The sequence below is a fragment of the Oryzias latipes genome, chromosome 9 (genome assembly GCF_002234675.1).
Source record: "Oryzias latipes chromosome 9, ASM223467v1".
NCBI classification, from domain to species: Eukaryota; Metazoa; Chordata; class Actinopteri; order Beloniformes; family Adrianichthyidae; genus Oryzias; species Oryzias latipes.
Genome location: NC_019867.2, coordinates 13,927,042 through 13,939,442, shown reverse-complemented (window position 1 = coordinate 13,939,442; position 12,401 = coordinate 13,927,042). Strand labels below are relative to the sequence as shown.

At 38.6% G+C, this 12,401-nt stretch overlaps 1 protein-coding gene across 3 annotated transcripts in view; it reads right to left on the bottom strand.

The window, feature by feature from the left end:
- Positions 1-10,882, bottom strand: part of LOC101163663 (phosphatidylinositol 4-phosphate 5-kinase type-1 beta) — a 38,726-nt gene extending 27,844 nt beyond the window's left edge. The window contains exon 1 of one of the 3 annotated variants that reach the window (XM_011479245.3): positions 10,506-10,882. The gene's annotated coding sequence lies outside the window, so the exon portion shown is untranslated. Of the gene's footprint in view, positions 1-4,044; positions 4,255-10,505 lie in introns of those variants that run through there. The other 2 variants (XM_020705985.2, XM_020705986.2) reach the window with 2 other exon arrangements.
- Positions 10,883-12,401: the final 1,519 nt, after the last annotated feature.

Sequence of the window (12,401 nt, the reverse complement as noted above, 5' to 3'; positions counted from 1 at the left end):
ACGCAGAGTTGGAGCAGAAGCCAGCAGCACGCTTTAGACAAACCACCGTCTCGATTATGAACAGATTTCTGACAGCACAGACTGTCTGACACGGCTGAGGGGCAACATGACGTCTTGGCTTTGGGGTGTTCCTCTGTTTCTCCCCCACACCTGCAGCCGTGTTTGTTTGTTTTGTTCTGTATCATCTGACAGATCAGCCAACAGAAAATCTGTGAAAAATTTACCAGGAGCTGCAGAAACCACACTGAACGGTCTGAACGGTGAGAAGAGATGATGCATTTATAAATTTGATTTAACATTGTTGATAGGATGGATTTACTCCCAAAGAAAGGTGAAACGACACATTTCTCAGAGAATACTTAGATAAAATTAGGATTTTTAGCTCAAACATCTGGAGCTGTGAAAACACATGACACAAGTTTATCCCGTGGGAAATCTGAGAACAAATAGACCAAAGAATATAAATAACCTAATAAACAAGCCCAAATAGCAGATATGGTTAAAAATTAGACATTAATGTATATTTAAGCAGCACTTTTGCAGAGGATGCAGGTGTATAAAAAACTACAGAAAATATAATTCTACCATAAAATATGTTATGATAGAAAAAATATAGAACTTCCAATGCAAACGTACCAGTGGTCTAAATACATTTTGTTGTATAACATTAAATGTTAGACCTTTGCGCTCTGTGAAATAATAAAATACAAAAGGTTTACATCTGTGGGCTAACTTTGACCTTTTAAATTCGACAGGCACAAAAGATGCAGGGGGGGGGGGTAATGGAGACGACGGAAAAAGAAACAGAATGAAGATCAAAAATGTTCAAAAAACATGTTAATTACTTTATTTTTATTCCCAATTTAAAAACTTTATTCATAAAATCTGTGAATAGTCTTCCTCTCATTAACTAAACCTTTGACCACATGTCTTTTTGATTCCCTGCTGAGAGCTGTGCTCTTTCAAGCCTTTCACTTGAAGATAGCCAGTGCTTCTGTGTCTGCCTTTTGCAACTGCACTGTGACAGAATTAGCTGTAAATACTCAGCTCCAGCTTTCTTTCATGCCTAATCAAATCAGTCACACAACAGGAGCAAATGTCAAGTTCGATTTAATGCAAAGTCACAACTGTTGAGCTGGAAAAAAGAAAAATGCTGCTGTAAGTACAACAAAAAAAACAAAATTTAAAATGCATTAGAGTTAAAAGATTTTTTTGTAAAATGACAAAAAAAGGGTCTATAATTTTGTTTTACTTTTTTTTATTTAAACCACTCGTTTTATCAAAAACATGATCAGTTTTTCATTTCATTAAAACTTGACATGTCAGAGTCTTGTCTGCAAAGTAAAAGCACTTGACACATGCTTAGGAACTGTTTGTATTTTCAGTCATTTTGCACAACTCCCATTCATTTTTTTACATATTTAACATCACAAAAATGAGACTTCAGTGACTGGTTACCACTTGACTTTACAGAATTAATTACTTTGAGAAAATAACAATGCCTGAACGTGTGTTTTTGCAACCAATATTCTGCTACTTGGAAGCCTAAATTGTGTTGATCCTCATCCAACAACCGCTGACCCCATCAGTAGACACCTTGCAGCAGCAGGAAGGAGCGTAACCCCATTCTGCTCCTTTTAGACAGACTGTGAGGCTCTGCCGAGGATGAGTTTAGACTCAATGCAGCCTTTGGGGAATGAAAATTCCAACTTAAAAGGTGAACAAGATCAGAATAAGCATGTTAAAAACCGCATTAATAGCATTTACTTGCAAAAAAAAAACCAGAAAGGAGTTTCAGAGGGCCCATTTTTGTCATTCAGGGTGCAACTGAAATTGAGTTCCACTCTGCATGGGAGACGGCGAAGCCGAGGTCACCCTCCGTGTCCACAGAGTCACATGACTCAGCTGAGCGAATAGAGGGGGTGAGCAAAACATAGCGACCAGTATATGGAAAGTAAACAGGGATAATGTCTCACTAAGACACAGAAGCAGGCCGAAGCCCTGAGTGATACTGTGCAGCATGACACTCACTCAGACAAGGGCTTATTATAGCAGGGTTTTTATATGCAGACTCTAGACATCTAAGCTAGCCTCAGAATGCAATGGATGGTGTGTGTGTGTGTGTGTGGGGGGGGGGGGGTAACATGGCTCAATGGTGGGAAAGACAAAAGAGGGTTTATCGTCCATTTACTAACCAGACACTGAAGTTTCAAGTGCATTTTGTTAATTTATAGAATTGGGGAAGCTAAATATCGTTGGGCATTGCTTAAAATGGAATGGTTGCATGGTTCTTGGAAGACAAACGGAAAGAGGAACACTTTCGTCTTCTTCAAGTTCTTTATTCTGTACGTGACTGTTTTCTCTAGCCGGTTAGTGCTCACTGAGCCAGTTCTCTCCTTCCTTTCTGCCTCCTCGCATTCCCTCACATTCAAGTTTGCTTCTGCAAACTTTCTTCATATTAGGGGATTCAACAGGGCCAAAACAAAAACAAACAACACAACCTCCAAATAATCTGAATTCCTGAGAGAGTGCCAACCTGTCACTCCGCCAGCAGATTTCAACCAACCAATCGTTTTGCAGCACAGAACAATTAGAGGCCAATCACTGCCGTGAACCCCCTTCAAGCATTTTCCTTTGCCCTTTCAAAGCTGGTGCCAGCGTGCTCTGCAGCCAGGGAGGGGAGGCAGATCGCTTAAGAGGTCATTAAGATGGCATTGATATTACTGGGAATGTTTGCATCCGTGCTACGCTGCAACACAGACGGTCGGGACAAATTCAAGAACTTCCCTCAAAGGGATCAGCAGACGATGTATCTTGTAAATGAACACAAACATTTTTGTGCTTTGTATGCCGGGGAAATCTGACAACACAATGTGTGTCAAGTAGCAGAAACGATTGGGGCAGAGCATATTTTGATTGTAGACTGCTGTCGTCAGCTGTTATCTCTGAGTGTTGACATGTTCAGAACAAATGAAGACTAATGAAATCTAAATTCCTCAGTAGGGCAGCAAAATTTAAATTTATACCAAAAATAGTTCAAAGTCAGTCGTGGAGACATTTGGTGCATAGGGAATGGGGAACTCTTGCCAAATAGTTTATATCACAATTCTGCTAACAGATTGACTGACAACAAAACTATTACCGTAAGTTCATCTTTCAAATCACGTTGGTATTATTATTCGGCTTGTATAAATTAAAACATCTGAAGAAAATTTTTCTCCTATCTTTTTGAAGGGCAAACCTTCAAACTAAAACACAAAGTGCAAACTCCTCACATTTACCTTCTCCAAACCAGATCTATCAACACCAGACCCTTGAAATGGTACCATGATATGAAATAATCAAAGTTTAAAAACCACAAGAAGAATATATTATTCTGTTTTCACCTTTATTTATGGCTAATTAAATTCAAGTGCCCCTTCCTCATTTATCACTATTGTTTTAGGATGGTCAAGGAAGTAAAAATCTCCATCCTTGTTCCAGAAAGCTCTTTGGACTTATCCAGTTGCCAAAGAAAAGATGCTTTACGGATGAATATCTAAGATTGATTGTTCTTCTGTGGAGAATAAACTGTGTGTTTGCAATCATCTAGCAACATTGAGCGCTTTATATGTTTGATAAGTAAACACACATTTGCTCCCCTTTCAGTGAGTTGTAACTGTTGTGTGTGTAACATGAATAATAAGATTGCAAGAGCAGCAGACACTATCTACGCATCAACACTTCAAAAACAGATTGTTCCTGTAACTAAGTGTCCGTATAAGGGTGATAATCACTTTCTTTTCAACAAATGGCTATACTCAGAACAATAAACTGATGCTTTATCCACTTTGTTTTGCTTTTAGAGCTACAACTATTTTCATTTTTATTGGCATTTATTGTTTTATCTTTTTTTTTTTCAAATGTTCACTAGCTTTAGAAACAGCATGGTGTTTGGTTAGGATAAAACACTTTTTTTTTAAACTGTACAGTGCTTATTTTTTTGCTAAACATTCCCACATTATCAGAATCTAGCATTGTCCATACCTGAACAGTATTACTTACTTCCAAATCATTAAAGAGTTAGACTATTTAGAAGTAAGGTTTCTCATGTGTATTAGCCGGTTGGATGGCTCAGTAGGCTCCGTGTGGGACTGGCGCATGGGAAGCCAGAGTTTGTTTCCCGGGAGGCATGATGAGCTGAATCCAGTGTGGGTCCTTAGGCAAGACCACTCACGCTTGGTCTGGGCCTCCCTGTGTCGGTCCCCAGCCCGGGTAAGAAAAAATACAGGGTTGTGTCAGGAAGGATATTCGGAGTAAAAACCTCTGCCAAACCAAATGTGCATATTGGTGAAAGCTGATTTGGCGACCATTGAAGGGACGTGCCGAAAAGGGAACAACCACGTTCATCGTGTTCATCAGACAGTCATGAAAACTCTGATAATTTCTTTCTTATAACCCAAATGAAAACCTCGTCTACCAGCATATTGAGAAAATGCTGAATGACACAAATGATTAAAAGGAAATGAGGAATGACTGTCTAAAAATGGCCAAATAAAGCTCTAAATATTGATGAGCTTTTCTCATTTTTCAACAGAATTAGTCTTAAAGATACAACTTATACTAAAAGCCACAATAAAGTAAGAAAAAAAAGACGCTTCATATCCATCCTGATGACAGAATAACTCATTTCCTACAGTCACATTATGTACTGTTAATTATTTCTTTGTCATAATTTTCTTTTTATGATTTTCTGCCCGGAAAAAATGGAATACATACCTTCAAAATAAGTACACAGGGGATTTATTTTAGCAGTATTCTGGACGTAAAACGTCTTTGATAAATTAAAAAAAAAATTATTTATCTTTTAGACGTTTCTCAAAGGATGGATCTGTCACGTTATGAGGGAAAAATTCTCAAAGTCCAAATAATAAAAGATGAGTTATTGAGAGTACTGACTCCTGACTGAAAGCCGGTGTCAAAGCAGCATTTGGTATGTGCTGATGTAAGTGCTGCCTGGCCAGTGAATGAGGACAATAAAACAGATAACGCAGTGAGAGAGACTGGGCAGCACAAACTGAGCTTAGATGGTAGTACCAGCACACTATGACTAAACAAAAGCCAAGAAGTGAGGGGCCTCAAAATGGCCAGAGGATGGTGGTCTAATTTCATGACAGGTTGATGTCAGGGGCCTCCTTTTTCATTAGCACCCTGATTCACCCAATTAAAACAAATGGTAGTCATTTCACTTTTGTGTCAGACGTAAATAAATGGCGAGAATGTGGGATTCTTTCGCAATAATGTCTCCTGTGCATCACCTTTTTACGTTCTGTGAAATAGCTGTGTCACTTCCCATCAAGAAGAAACTTTGATAAAAGTAGCTTTAAAGACCCACTCTGGTGATAATTGTGTTTTTAACATGTTCTTATGGCATTTTTCTCATGACAGAGGACACATATAAATAAATGTAATCTTAAAATTGTATTTCTGAGTGATCCTTTGTTCAAATCATTCTGAATCAGAAACAAATGAAAAAAGGCCGTTGGAAAAAGCTTGTAGGTGTGACGAAGAAGCTACAACAGCACGCAACAAGCTCCCTGCTTCGCCCCCTTCTGATGCATCCACTTGCAGACAAAGAGATCCATGTGCATCCTTGTTTTCCTCATTGAGCTGGCATCTGGCTCAAAACTGTACGGCTGGATAGCTCCGATATTGTTCGGCATTTTTGCTGCACCGGTAATGTTACGTTGGGGTTGTGAGGGGCTGTAAGCTAATGGGAGAGTATGAAAACAAAGGGAGGCTGGGAAGTGGGGGCAGGCTTACTCCGCGCCAACAGTCCCACCCACAGCTCATTTTTAAAGAACTACTGCCGTTCTGCAGAAACTATGTTCTAGAAAACAACACAGGTTTTTGATTTTGGCTAAAACTGCATAATCATAATTAAATAATTAATTAAAAGACCACTGGGAACACTTTTACGATAGTTTAAAAGATTATTGTAGTGGGACTTCAAGTCAAAATTTGATATGAACATGACTAATTTTGGATTGACTGCATTTTCATCAGAGACACGATTTCACACTTTCCTGCTGAAAGCTAAAAAACTGTTATCCAGACATGTTCATTTAGCATCACAAACCTGTGTGTTCATTAAATCCATAATCATCAGAGCGCTGCGTATTTACCCGTCGTCTTAGAACATTAGGAGAAGGAAAATAGAAAGCAAAAGTTCCTTCTTTATTTGCTGGGATGTTTACCACTTTATCATGATTGGCAATCGTTGGCCAATGATTAATCAAAACGGTGACATGAAAAGTGGTAGCCATGGTAAGAGAGTAAAAAGAAAAAGATGGAAGCAGCATGAGCGCATCTCTCAAATGCCCTTGAACAAGACGGTTCTTTTGAACTGCTCTGATATAAACTAATAAATCCTGTTTTGAGCAGAAACTGAAGTATACATTAAAGTATTTTTTTATTAAGAACATGTAAGTTTGAATTCATAAGAGGATTGCTGACTACTTTCTAAAATGGAATGCTCCTTTTGTGTTATGTCGCTTTTCATCCAGGATCCAGTAGCTATGGTGAGTGTGGATATCACTCCAGGCAAACACAAACATTACAAAGTTTACGGTCACAACACAGCAAATTTTTATCAGCATATGATAAATATGACCACACCCTCCTGTGCAAAGAAAACCTTTCAGTTGATATTTAAAAAAAGCTCCTGACTTACTGTCTTAACCAGACCCACACGCTTGCTAATTTTGAACAACACAAGGAGTTCTCTTTGCCCAAACATCACAAGACTACAATGGAAGCTGTGCAGTCGCCAATTATTATGATTTTTCTTTGAAGGAAGCTCAAACACAAGTATTAATGTACAACATTATTGGAAAATGTAAACAAACTAAAATTGCTGCGGGCATAGCAATGCAATCCTGTAAGAGACTGCAACAAACCCGTGTTCCTTAAAAAAAATAATAAAGGGGGGGGGGGCACCTCTGCTGCAACTGTTACAGGGGACATTATGCATTTTGTACTAAAAGCGACTTATCAGTGCAAAGGCAGCAGGCGGCACAGGATGGAACTCTGGAGGGGTAAGAAGGGAATTTGCATAAATGGTTTTTCCTTTCAAACGTCCCGTCGATCAGGTGTACCCACCTGGACCAACTACCTCCAGAGGGTAAACAAACTCCAACAGTCAAGATTTGCATGATCATTTGTTTTTAGCAATATTTTATACCAAACATTATCTAGTTTACTAAAACTACATAATACGGTTTGTAATGCTTCAAAAAAACAACTAAAAGGTGAGGATGTACACTCACTGCATTCGGTTTCAGGACCTCACTGACTAAAGGTGGTTTCAGACTGGGAAAACCGTTTGGTCTGGACCCAATCCGCTAAATTTTGTCCGGATTGAGTCCTGAACCTTGCGTTTGGTCTGTATTCAAACTGCTGTCAAGGGGACTTTCCTGGTTCAGACCAAAGCTTGTAAACAAAACCATGTGACTAAAGATCTTTTCAGTCATTGGTCAGGAACTATGAGGACAGGGTAAAGCAACTAGAGGCAGAAATTATGCAAGTCTTGTGCTTTTAGTTCATTCAAACTTTATATTTCGCTTACAAGTTTTGAATGTCTGTATCAACGTCAGGTACAACACTTTTTACTCACTGTTTTGGTCTGGTGGAGGCACACTGTAGGGCGATTACTGGCAAGAAGACAGCTAAGAAGGTACGCTGATAAGAGTTTATGATGTATAGCTTGTCGCGAAAACAGTGAGAAGCAATGTGTATCACATTAAAAGTAGCTTTGGTGAGCCTTTAATCTTCTGATTATGTTTCAGTGAGTTGTTGTGTCTCATTTTGGTGTTGTGGCATTATTTTAAGAGAATTCTGTTAAGGAACAAGGAAGCTTTTAGGATGACATCACCTGTTGGACACGTGCCATGTAACAAAACAGAAAAGCATGTAAGAAGCGTTGAATGTTTTATAATACACATTCTAACAAAAGAACAGTTGGACTCTTTTTTTTCTGTTTGATAACACGACAATAATTGCTTTATATTTGTCCAAAGTCATCTGTTGTTACATTCCTACTCTGTCGGCTACGGTGGCCAATTTGGTTCAGTTGCTCCGCTCCGAGGACGGACTGTATTCAGACTGAGGAATCTTAGATTGAACCGAAGCTCTGTCCGAATAAAAACGAACCGAGACCAACTCAACAGATGGATCCGAGAGCGGTTCCTGGTCGGACCAGGGTCTGCTTGGGTGTCTTCAGAATGAAAATTTTTTCTGGGTCATCAGGGGAAACGAACTGTAGTTCATTTTAAGCAAATCAAATGTGTCCAGTCTGACTACTTCCTAAAAAAGCTTCACAGCATTACACCTTTACCACAATGTTTCATTATGGAGGTGTGAATTAAGGCTAGGGAGTCGGTGTGAGACATTTAACCCTTGTGCTATCCTATGACCCCACCCTTACTTTGACGTGTTCTCCTTACCAGGATAGAAGGTGAATAAAGGTGAAGAAGATTTCATGTAATCCATGGACACCAGTGAAGATCACAAATCATTGAAGAAAAAAGGTTCAGCGCACTGTCTTGTGGGGTCCAGATGACCCAACTCCCAATGTTAAAGGGCCTTGGGTGGCACAAGGGCTAATTTGGAACAGGGAGTATTTATTTGTCAAACTCCATCCAGCTCAGCAAGCTTTTTGGAGCTTATTCCCCTCAGGTGGTAGCAGCAGCTGCTGGAAATAAAAAGGTCCTGACTTTTTCCACAGATTATTCAACATTTTGAGACTTTTTCCTTTTTTTATCAGCCCATTACACCACTCAAGCATTGCCATGCATTATATTGTGCGCAGCAGCATTGAAACGGCAGTCACATTATTGCATGCTAGTGTTACCACTAAATCAAAACTAATTATTTGTAGTTTGTTATTAATACCATAAAAATACAGTTAAGAAAAATCTGGCCTAAGCAAAATTATTTAGGTCAATTCTACTTTAAAAAATATCTTGATTTGATTTTTTTGTGTTTTTTTTCAAGCAGCACTTTAAGAAAACATAAGTTCTAGAATATTCAAAGCTTTAGAAATACACTTTCCTGAAATGAAGTGAATAACAGCATTGGCTAAGTTCCCAATGCTTACGTGTTGCCTCAAAAAGGGGTCCCTGTATTTGTCCAGCTCCATTGCAGTGCTGCATTTGACACCCCTCATTTTAGAACAAAGGCCTGAACGCAGCATTGGGATGAAAAGCCTCCTATGTACTGTTGTTGTTCTGATGACATTCATCTATTCAACCTGAGGAAACTGAGCTATAACTATAATTCCAAGGCTGTTCTGAAACCACTTAGACGTTGTCCTCTTTTATCTTTAGATTTTTAAGAAGCTGAAAGAGTTTTCAAAAAATAAATGATTAGCCACAATACTCTTGATGGCTATACTCTAGGGGCCACTGTGATGACGGATGTGGACGACTTTTATGGTTTGAAAATCTCCAAAGAACCTTTTTTTACTACTACTACTAGATGAGAAGCATCCTTTTCCTAAACTGATGCTGAAAACTGGTCTATGCGTTAAACTTATGATACTATTGATTTTAGTGATTTGATTGATTTAACCGCTATCACTGTTTTGTGCGTGTGCTTTGTTTTATTTTACTGTACACAGTTTCTCATCCTGACATTTTGTCTTATGTTAATTGTACAGCACTTTGTAATCTCGATTTCGAAAAGTACTTTATAAATAAAGTTTATTATTATCATACCATTCAACACTGCAATGCTGTTGTCACCACAGTTGTAGAAGCTCTTTTTTCTTTTTTACTTCTTTTTATGATCATTGTAGGTGGTTGCAGTTGTGGGCAGGAGGGATATCCTTTTAGTGTGAGGCAAGATCCAATGAAACCTCTGGCTGAAGGCCCTCTGTTGTGTTATGAAAAGGTTGCTCTGGGTTTGCCGCTATAGTTTTTATTTTTCTAGGCATCCTTCTTCAAATAATCAGCTCTAGAGGCTGCAGAGCAGAACCCAGAACACAGCCAAACCCTTTAAGAGTGAGTCAGAACCAGCCTGCATGAGTTCAGACCTCTATGTCCTTCTAAAATAATCACCTGGTCCAAAACTAAAGGTAGGGAACATTCAAATCAAATCCAACTTTATTTATAAAGCAGAAAAATCTCCAGATTCTTCCAGCATTACATTCAACCTTTTGTTTTTTTTTCTTGACCTTGATCTCTAGTTTCATTATCTCTGATTTTTATGTGTCATTATTTTTATACATTCTTCTTAAGTCTTGTTGTGGGAGCTTTTTCTCACCCTCTTTCTACCTTTAAGATGACATAAATCACTAAAAAACCAGCATAAAGTTAATGAGGGTTGAGTTAATGACAACTATCATGAAAATGACTATTATGACATGACTTTCTCCTTAAGTGTATTTTGGATAATATTAGAAAAACTGTACATTTGAAGAAGAACAAAAAAGACAGACCAGATCACGTGCCTGAGCTGAAGCTCACCTGCAATTTTCCACCTGTCGCCACAAAGAAAGCTTCAGGTCATCTGTTGTTATAAACGCTTAGAATATTCCGAGTGGACCAGACAAAACAGCGTTTTGAGGTTCATCCAACTCACAGTGTTCTTCTCTGTGGTCTCTTCTTGTCTTGACAAATCTGTTCCTGCGTAGCTGCTGCAGTCCTCCCGGAACAGCTTTTCCTTCCAGCTGACGCTCCCAAACTGCTGAAAACACTCCGGTTCTGCACTGGAAAAGCTTAGCCCCGTACTTGTCTGCGCAGCAGGCGGAGCGTGTCCGGTTGGAGTCAGTCTCCTCCGCAGAGTGCGGCAGCAGCGGCAGCGGCGGCGGCAGCAGCCGGTGTGTCTGCTGGATTCCTGCCCTGCCTGTTTTCTCCCTCGGTGTCTGAGGACGGGTAACTCAACAACGCCCCCTGCTGGCCTTAAAGAACGCTTCACTTAGTTTGTTTTAGATCAGGGGTCTGCAACCAAGTGGGAACCACAAAGTCTGACTTCACCCTTTAGAAAAAGTTTGTATTTATGCTATTGTCACTACATATAAATGAACTGTTTTTTTGGCATCAATAATTAATAAATATACGGATAAAATAACTAATTTTTTATATAAAAAAGTTTATAACTTTTGACAAATGTTCCTTTGACTTCCTTTCAAAATGTACAAATGTAGAACCAGGTAGTGTAATGTTAGCAGTGATATGAAAAAAAAAACTGTTTATTTTACTATTTGTGGTGCATCTTCAACAGAAATTTGTAAAAAATCTAACTAAAAAAAATCAGAGCTAATTAAGTTACCCTTATTGTATGTCTTTAACCATGAGGTTCTCTTACATAGAAAAAAAAATCACCTTATAATTCTGGTTGTGCTTACTGATCTCCATTTGATCTTCTGTGGTACACAGCGCACAATATCTGTCAAAATGTTTTGTTCGGGTTGTGATAAATACTGTCCTTCATTATTGTTTGTGAATAAGTTAAATAAAGTTTGAGTTGATTTTCCCCCACTACTTTTTACTTTACCATCACACGTTTTATTTTTCTTTAACCAGAGGGGGCTCAGGTTGCAGACCCGTTTTAAATAATCCTCTTGCAGAACCCAAAGAAACAGTTTTTGAAGTTATACAAATTACTGAATGAGATGTTGCTGAAGGAGTTTTCATAAAGGCAGTGGAACTGTGCGCATGTTCAAAGTATCTCTAAAAAGAAAGAATCAATAAAATAAAATTGTTGTAACCAACTAGGTTGTTTACACTTTTCCCATTAGGAATGTTGCTAAACTGCCATTCAGCTCGCTAAAACCTATAAATATATTTCTCATAACACGCATTGCCTTTTTGCCACACTAACTGACCTTAAACCAATAAGTTCTGTAGAAATTGGTTTAGTCTCAAAGTGGCAGAATCAGATTTTTAGGCTCCTTCTTAGGTGTAGAGCTATAATACATGCAATGAGATGAGGTCAAATTTAGAGTCAGACACCACCTGATAAAGTTAAGGTGAGGTTGTTTCTATCAATGGAGAGGACACACGTTTGTATTTGTTTTCATACCAGTGAGCAGTCGTCCAAGCGCACTTACGAATGTGTGGCTATGTTGACGCAAAGCATCATGATGATGCATAAAGATAGTAATGTCAGATAATAACAAGTTCTTTCAAAGTTCAGAAAAAGCTAAAATATCCCCCATCTGGTTGGAATCAATGATCAAGAAATCCTTCAAACTGCTTCCTTTGTCAATTGTTAACTTGTGCCGCTATACTTGCTGTAATCAAGACACTTTCAGATTGTTTTACACAGTTAGGATCCCATCATTTTAATGTAGTTAATCCTCAGCTATGTCAATCTTTTATATTTATCCACTTTTCTAAATAAATGTTTTTGCTATTAAT